Source organism: Mus caroli, unplaced genomic scaffold (genome assembly GCF_978045245.1).
Source record: "Mus caroli unplaced genomic scaffold, Mus_caroli_1 scaffold_4, whole genome shotgun sequence".
Taxonomy (NCBI): domain Eukaryota; kingdom Metazoa; phylum Chordata; class Mammalia; order Rodentia; family Muridae; genus Mus; species Mus caroli.
In genome coordinates, this window is record NW_028227259.1 from 58,988,168 (window position 1) to 58,997,716 (window position 9,549).

At 34.5% G+C, this 9,549-nt stretch overlaps 1 non-coding gene across 1 annotated transcript; it reads left to right on the plus strand.

The window, feature by feature from the left end:
- Nucleotides 1-722: 722 nt before the first annotated feature.
- On the plus strand, nt 723-867 carry LOC115031196 (small nucleolar RNA SNORA48). Its single transcript, XR_003836815.1, has one exon. It is a non-coding gene; the product is annotated as a small nucleolar RNA SNORA48 (small nucleolar RNA).
- Nucleotides 868-9,549: the final 8,682 nt, after the last annotated feature.

Here is a 9,549-nt window from a genome sequence, read left to right on the forward strand (position 1 = left end):
AGAGAGATGTTCCTTTCTGTTGGGGTTAGATAATAGATTGATTATGTAAAATACTACATGTGTTTGTAATCATATTTGCCATTAGAGAGAGGCATTTTTTTCCTTAGACTAAAGAGTATATGAATCCAAGACAGATCAAACAACATTTGAAATAATATTTATGTCTGTCTTCTCCTAAACAGGATATAGAGCTGATGATGACAGTCATGCTATTCAGTCTAATAAGGCATGTTTGTTTGTACATTAGTTGATTTTGAATTTTATTCTATTTCTTACAAGTTGCATCTTGACCAAAAGAGAATTTCAGAGTTGGATCATGTGGACAGGCACTGTGACAACTGAAATTATTCTATGGGATAATTTCTTAACACCCTAAAAGAAAAAAATATCTCTGGTAAATAGAACAGTGTTAACTCTTTAGAGGATGGAGATGCACTGTGTTGATTTTATAATCATGTAATCATAAAACTTGTAAAACTCAGCTTAGAGTAATGTTGAACTGGGACCTTAAAATAAGAGAGAAAATTTTAAGGACTTCTGGGATTAAATTTTCCTGGAGGAAAAAAAAAAAACAACTTTACTTAAAATCATTGTGGTTAATTTTAACTCAGAGTCAGTTTTTAGATTTAACATCTTAATATGTGTGTACTACATGTTTCAATATCTGAGCTGCTCTAGGTTTCTCTAAATGTGCAGATGTAGATGATTCATAAAAAAAATATTATCCCTGTTCCAATGGGCAAAGAGATAAGTGGTTGGTATTGTTGTTCTTATATTAGTCAGGGGCTGAACAGTTGGTAAACCACTGTTCTTCCTAGCTTGAAGCTTGGCCTGGTGTTTTAAGCTATTTAAGACAGGGATACATCAAATCAAATATCAAACAAATCCAGGAAGCACAGTGCAGGAGCAGAAGACAAACAGAGACTTGTTTATTGCCATGCCATGCAGCATGGGAGGAGATGAGCACAGACCTACCTTATGACCTATGACACAAGGCTCACACAAGGCTGTATCAAGGCACTGCTTCCATGCCATGCAAGGTGAACTGAGAATGTCACAAAGGGACCCATCAGTCAAGTGGTCAGCCTAGAGCTGAAGTCACTACAATTTGCAAGTATCTGCTAGGCAGATGGTCAAGAAAGAGAAATTTAACAGCTTGAGCATTATGTAGAGGGATGGAACTGGAGACCAGTGGGAGAAGAGAAGTAGTCAGTTATGATTGGCTAGCCCCATCCCTGGCGGCTATGGAGGAGACCCCAGCCCCAGCTTTTTCTGAGGGCCATGTTTGGATTCAAGGCTAATCAGTGGCAGTGGTTGGTGTCAATCTCTGTGGCATATATTACAACCAGAAATGTCCATGATCAGTGTAGCCACCAGACACCACATGGATGTGCAGGGGCTGTTCAGAATTAGCCTTCTTCACCAGCTGCAGCGCTCTAGAGGGCAGGTCCTGTATCTTGCCTGGACAGCACAGAAGACTTGATCCTAATGATGAAAACAGGTGAGACAGTCCAAGGACAAGAGCGTAGGAGATCTCACCCTGACTCCCATCTTCCTACCATGAGATGGCATGGTTGTTGCAATGATCACTTTTCCACTTGCACAGACAAGTCAGTTAGCCCAAAGGTCATGAGAACAGATGAGCTGTACCCTGCCCCTCACTAGATGCAGCTAAATGTCCTGTATTATGTAGGGCTGTATCATGTATTATGTATTATGTAGGTAGAGAGGGCCCAGATGAACCAGCCCAAAGGAGTGAGCAAAAGACACCTGATCCTACCACTCCCCTGCTGTGAAGTGGCTTAGGCACAGGAAAATGCACTCGAACCCCTTATCTCTCACTGCCAGAGACAATCAGGAGCTGGCTCCCAGGCCATGAGTGAAGGAGAAATGACCTTGTCTCCTCTGGATAATGGCACTGAGTGGCCTTGCCAGAGCAGTGCAGAACTGACCCTGATGGTGCCAACAAGGGAGAGCTGAGCACTGGCCAGTGCAGGTGCCACCCAGGCCCAGAGGACTCTGAGTTGGCCAGTCCCAAAATCTTTATCCTCTCCAAGTGGTTGGGACATGATGGAAGTTGAAAGGGCAGTCTTACTCTTCCAGAGCTTTAGGATCTCTATGGCATGGAGCTGCAACAGGATAACTGGGAGGAATCCTGGTGAGGATCCAATATTGACAGTGTCACAGGAACCAGGGACCTCAGACCAGACCAATGCCTCATTGCAATGAACATTTGCAAGTGAAGATATGTTTGGATAGAGGATTATACTGTAGGATAGATACACTGTGACATCCTAAAACCTCCATGATGAGACTTCTTTCTATGCTTTGGTGTGTGTGTGTGTGTGTGTGTATGTGTGTGTGTATGTGTGTGTTTGCATGTATTATTTTTGGAGAGGGGGAAGATTGTGAGAGTGAAGGGCAAATATGAGGGGAAGGAGAGATAAGTAGGACCAGCGTGCATGATGTGAAACTGACAAAGAATCAATAAAATGTGAAAAAAATAAAATCATAAGTGACAATCACTAAAGAGGGAACAATAACATTTGTTTTGTATATAAAGGTCTGATTAACTTTATATAAATTTCCAAGTCTGAATCTTAGCAATTGACTTAGAAGTAGGTATGTACTTCAAGAGGTAGTAAATAGTATTAGTTGGATTATTACATAAACTAACTGAAGAACTGTAGAGAAATCACTAAAAGTGACAATGTAAAGTACAGTTTTGAAAATGTTACTTAAGTGTAAATGGAGTATTTAAATTACGTAAATTAGAGTTATGTTTGCCCCTTGTGAATAATTAAAATATGAAAATACTGTCTTTTACTTTTGCCAATTTTACATAATTGATTTCATAGTTTTGCAAAATAAAATTCTATTCATTATTTTATAAAAACATACATGAGTCTCTTTTAGGCAGAGAAATTAAGGTTTTGATGCTTATGTATATATTAATGCTTGTATGTATCACAGTATTATAGAGTAAAATAAGTTTTGTTGTTATGATATTTTATATGGGTTGACTAAAGAACAGAGTTAAAATAACATGTGTACAATTAGCATCTTCCCCCTCTTGTTTAGGCAAGCCTTCATTCAGATCCATCGCAACCCTTTCACATATTTCCATCTTCTTCCTATAAGCTGTAAGAGAGGGACAGTGATTTTTGTTTCAGGAAAGTAGTTGGTGCATGGTGTTCTACAATAATAAAAAAAAATTTATATGAAGAATAGTTTTATTAGACACATATGTGTTACTGGTGAATTCATATTTCCATGAACTGTAATAGCTTTACAAAGAAGAATGTATCCTTATGCTCACCTATGGAAACAATTTCTATCAGATAATCCAACTAATTGAAAATCACTTAAATAATAACAATCACTTCATGCAAGTAAACTACACTTACTTATTTTCACAGACATGGAAACGGAATATCTATCTAAATTAAGTCATGTAGTGGCTAATATTACGAGAAAATCTGTGATAAATTTGGGGATTCTCATTTAAAAGTTGAAACCATGTGAAGTTTGAAAGTATACGCCGTCATTTGCACATTCACTGCAAAGTTAAAGAACTGAAAAACACACTGACTAAACACCAGTTTTGTACTTTAAGTCTAATACTTTCGTTAGAAATAAAAGTTTCTTGAAAGTGAAAACTTGCCTGTCAGTTTCTTCCATTTCCTAGAAGATAAATGGAAATTTTAATTAAATATCTAATTCCAAAATGACAGGACAGCTTATTTTAGACCAACTAGCAATTTTCTTGAAAGTTCAAGATTAGTTTTTTTTTCTTTAATTTATCAGCCTCAATTTTTGAAATGGAAAATTATAGTAAAATTAATTTATCAAAGTTGACCTAGAATATTTTAAATGATTTAGAGACTATATAGTATATATCCAGGCAGGAATTAGATATATCCACTGTAACTTCTGAGATGTTAAAAAAAAAAAAAAAAAAAAAAAAACAACAACTACTTCCATGTCTTTTCACCAGAAATTAATCATCTCACAGCAATCATGAAAAATCTATATTCTCGCTTAAAATAATCATAGAAATATCTATGGTCTCTTGTGGTAAATCTCCAATTCAAATAAACCCAGACAATTAAAACACAACTCAATTAATATGAATACATGCTGTCTGCTTAGATTGGGCAGATCTACCTCTACACTACCATCTTTCCCATATAAGAGACCCCTTAGAACTTGAGGTTTCTTCAGGCCAGGTACTTCTACTCTGCTTTTCTTCCTACTCCTCCATTGTCCTCTCTCTCTCTTTCCCAAAATCTTCAGCTCCACCTTCCCCTCTTTCTCTGTCCAATCACCTGGCTCTAACCTTTATTTAAAAATTAAGTTGGGAAGCAGGTTTACAGGAAATCACCTGAGTGCTGACTCATTCCTTGTTAGCAGCCCCTCACAGGAGAATGAAATTAACATCAAATAAAATTAGCCCCAGGGCTGTCCACAACAATGGTTAAGAGAAAATGTGGATTACTGTAGACCATAGCAAAGTTTTGCATATGCAAATTCTGGCCTCCAGAACTTAGCCATTAAATTTGTGTCAGGCAATATTTGCCTAAGAGCAGAAGAGAGAAGTTAAAATTGATATAAATCAGACACAGGAGATATTAGTAATTCTAAAATATGAGGTTTCCTGTTCAGAGGAAAGGGAAGTTGAATGAAGTTAAGGGCTCTATAGTTGAAATCAGAATCTATAAGCAGTGACAGTCTCAAAAAATTAATATTCTGAAGTTTTGTTTTTTGCTTATTGTCTGCTTATCTATTTGAAGGAATTGCATCATTAATATTTATAAAGCAGTTAAATCTAACTGACAGAAATTTCAAGGTTATTAATACCTCATAACCATGTCTCTGGGACTGTACTCACTGACTGCCTTAAAACTTGAAGTGGTGAGTCTTAGTGTTTACACATAGAGAAGATGAGAAAAAAAATAAGAAGTAGAGGAAGAGGAGAAGACAAGAAAGGAGCACTGGTCAAAGAAGGCAAACGTGACGTTGCAGAATTTTTTTAAAAAAAAATTCTAGATGCAACTCAGTGAATGAGCTAAAGAGAGTGGAAGTATTAGGGCTTTTATATTAAGCTATCCATAAGAGACTGTGTCTGTTGTTCACAGTTTACCCTACATAGACGTATGACTGTTGCAGAATAATTTAAGTTACAGAAATGAATAAATGGAAGAATGAAGAGAACATTAATTAGGTGAGTGACTTTGTCTTATTCTTCAATGTATAAATTATAAAACAAGACCAGAGAAGAAATGACACTTGTTGCAGATAGAGATAAAAATGACAAGCTTCATTTAATACTTTACCTTTACCTTACAAATAATTTCTGAAAACTATTTTAAAAATATTTTAGAAATATCAATAGTATCCTTACAGTCACTGAATCTTTTGTGTTTAATTTTCAGTTTCACTCCTCAATATTAAAGCTTTATATAACTATGGTACTTGCTTTAATAAACTAAGATTTGCTAGCATATTTTTCAAGTTTTTTAAATATTTCTGATATGTATTTCATATTTATAACTTTACCCCAACATCCTATTTCCATCATAAAACTCATTTCTTGTAAACTCAGTACATTTGAGACATGGCTGCTTAACTTGCTCTCTTCTGTGATAGGCGTTCAGGATTTAACAATTGAGTTTTGCCAGATATTTTCTTTGGTGTCTACGACTTAGGCTGCTGTAATATCTTCTCATTCTTTCAGCAGTACTAAAGATTTTGTGAGAGGAACTAGCAAAGGTGAGGATAGAAAATAACAATCAAACTCTTTGATGACTCCACAATAACCTTGTCTAAGGTGGTATTTACTGGGCTTCTCCATTATAAAGACTATTGGTTTTCTCTTTCTGTATGCTACTTTTAAAAGAATATTATCAACTTTCAAGAGGACAGTCAGTTACAGATTCATATAAAGAAAATAATTAATAACTTTTAGATATACAAAATAACTACCAAAATAAATTGGTATTTTTAGCAAGTTTCCTGAAATGGTTAAAAACACATATTCTTCTTAACAATTTATTCTTTCCCCATTAATTATTAGAATATACCTGTTGTTTTACAAATAATCTAATTTTAACAATTATTTTTGCATGTCTATTTGTGACTAATAAATTGACGTAAATATATATCAATAAAGTATTTTACCTAGGAAATTCAGTGGTTTGAAAAAGAAACCACATCCTCTATTGACTCTGTATTTAGTGATGCCAGGAAGAGTGTCATATTTCAGCAATGTAAAGATGCCACATACAGTGCCCTACTTTTTATACTTTTGTAATATTTTATTATCTTATTGCTGCCAGTATCTCCACCCACATTTTGTCATAAATAAGGCATGGTATTTTTCTAAGAATCAAGTCAATATCACCTCCTACAAAATGCTTAACTGTGAATCGATTTAAATGTTCTGTTTAATTCGTACTTTCAGAATAATGATGTATTTCAGAGACACTTTGAGTCTGTGCTGCACGTTCAGTACTGCATATTCATAAATGTCCAAGAAATTCAATATATATTTGGCCAACAGAAAAAATGTGGATACTTTTAGAAAAACAGACAAACCAACAAACAAACATGTTTTGCTTTCTGTGAACTCACATGTAGGTGTTTAGTAAATGAGATTGAGTTTAGGGGATGAGGAAGATAGTTAATCTCTAGATTTCTTCAAGGAACAGATGAATAACAAGACAAAACATTTTGCTTAGTTTTTTTGTTTTTATTTTACTGTGATTAAATCAGATACTAGGTCTAGTATTGATGAAATTATCTTGATGTAATACTGCAGTTAGCACCTGGCACATTTGATGCATAGGGGGACTTTATATAATAGAGCATATGGGGGAAAAAGAGCAAAAACTAAGCATAATCCTGGAATTATGTCCTTTGAGATTCTCTGAGCCATTAAAAAGTCTTTATTTTGGATTTACAAATGTTTAAGCTAAGGTTTTTGTGACACTTGTTTATCAATTGATTAATACACTTTGAATGTAAAGGTAGTTCCATTTCTGATTTGCACTCATCTCCCACAGATTCTTAGAACAGTTGGTACAATATACAACACAAAGTATGTTCCTATGAGGAGAAGAAGAACAATTCCTAGAAATGTGTGCATCCTTGAATCTAGAAACTTTTGGTATGTTTTGACAATGGGGAGTGAATGTAGTAGGTATAATGGAGATTCCTAGACAGTTAGATTACACTGGATTATTTGATGATACCTGTAAAGTGGTACAAATCTTTTTTTATTTTTAATTTCTTTTTTTTTAATTAGGTAATTTCCTCAATTACATTTCCAATGCTATCCAAAAAGTCCCCAATACACTCCGCCCCCAGTCCCCCACCCACCCACCCCCACCCCTTTGCTCACAGTCAGCTATTGGATGGATCACAGGGCCCCCAATGGAGGATCTAGAGAAAGTACCCAAGGAGCTAAAGGGAACTGCAACCCCATAGGTACAAATCTTAAAAAATAAAATAAAAATGTAGAAAATGGTGAGTATCCACATACAGGGATATTAGAAGAGCCTTTCCAACAGTTCCTAGCGTTGAAGATAGAAGAAGACAGTGGCCAATATGTGTCAAACGTCGTTTGGAGCAAGGTAAAGGAGTGAAGTAAGGCACAGAGAAACTACAAAGGATGCCTGACCACATCATAGACTTGGACTTTAGCTGAGAGACATTTATACTTTTTATTTCTGCAATGGTGAAATAATAATGTTGTAAGACTGTAAAACACTCAATTGTTTTATTTTTCCTAGGAAAGTTCATCAAAGTAAGATAAAGCTATTTTTTGTTTGTTTATTTTGCCAACTTACATAAAATTAAAATAACTGATATGACAGTTATTGAAGAATAAATACTATTCTTTCTGCTTATTTTAAAATACAAGACAAAAACTTTTGTTGTTTATATGCAGACATATTTATGCAAATATCCATAAGCTCTGACCAATAGCTACCAATTTTAGCATTAGATAATTAGAAATATTTTATAAATGTTAAAAGTTACAGTCACCAATAGATGATACAAATTTGTTAATGGAAAACTTGCCAGTTGGAGATCACAACAGTGATCAACTTAGAAAACAAACAAACAAAAAATGAAAACAAAAATACTCCAGCTCATTACAGTTGATTCTAAAGAAATTAAAATCTGATGATAGTTGTCGAAAGAGTGGAGAAGTATTGTCCTTTTGTTTGCCTCAAACAAATGATATTAGATATAAATCTAGAGTAAAATATCTTCTCTTCATCAAGTGTGAATATGGTAAGACAAAGCTTGCTGTGTTTATTTTAGCAGAGGCCCACAAATGCAACAAAATTTGGGGTTTTGCCTGTCTATAGTACTTGGTTATGATTCTCCTTCTACTCAAAGAAGAGAGTATATATATATATATATATATATATTTCCCCCTTGCTGCTGGTTCAGAAAATCTAGAGCAGAACACAGCTTACATCTTTTGCTTTCTGACACAGTTCCATGCTCTATATGTTTGATGTATCATTTTCCCAAAGAAAATAAGGTGCTTCATGAAACAAAATGTGATACATAAGTCTGAGCTCTGCTCAGTGTATATGTAGTAAAACTTTAAGAAAATGAGGTCACGTAGAAAAAAATTTATGACAACTCTACACTCCTAGGAATGAAATGAAAAGAAATGCATAAATCTAGGTGGCCTTGGGTGCTATTAAATTATTAAAAACATAATTTGTTTGAATATATAAACATGGGATGAAAATTCATAAGTCTTTTTATGTCTGGATCCTTTTGACAAGCTGATGAAAATTATTGAAACTCTCTTTGGAAATCGCACACACGAACTTACATATGCCTGCATATGCAAACACATCAATTTGGCAGATTATTTAGAGGAATGCCTGAAATATTCAATCATTATAGATTCCTATATATCTAACATCATTTAAATAAGATTACCACTTTAAATGAGTGTTAGTTACTTTTGTGTCCCTTATTTTTTATTTTAAAGCGAATTGCTATATTACATTTGAAATAAAAACTACTCTCAAAACAACTAAAGTTGTATTAGTTATATTATCACTAATGTATGAGTCAGTTTCACATTTTTTTTCAAAAAGAAATTACCTAAGAGGAATGCAAAAGTGACTCAAAAATTTGAGCTCAGTATTCCTACAATGCTTTGGATAACCAAGAAAGAGTGAACAGTACAGAACTCCTGACATCAGGTTGAGAACACATAAAGGAAGAGATTGTAGTTATAGAAGAAAGAACCAGGTTATTGCTGGTGTGAGTTGAAAGATGCCTTTAGATATTTATTCTCAGGAAGTGCAGGATTATACCCAGACTATAAAATCAGTTATCCACTCTAGAGGTGGTAGTACCTGGAAGAATGGAACCAATAAATGAATTAGATTAAAAGTCTCATATACTAGCCAAATTTATTCCGAGATATAAATAATTTATACTTAATGGGTTATAAAAGGTCACATGAAGCCAAGTGTGGTGGTGCATGCCTTTAATCCCAGCACTTGGGAG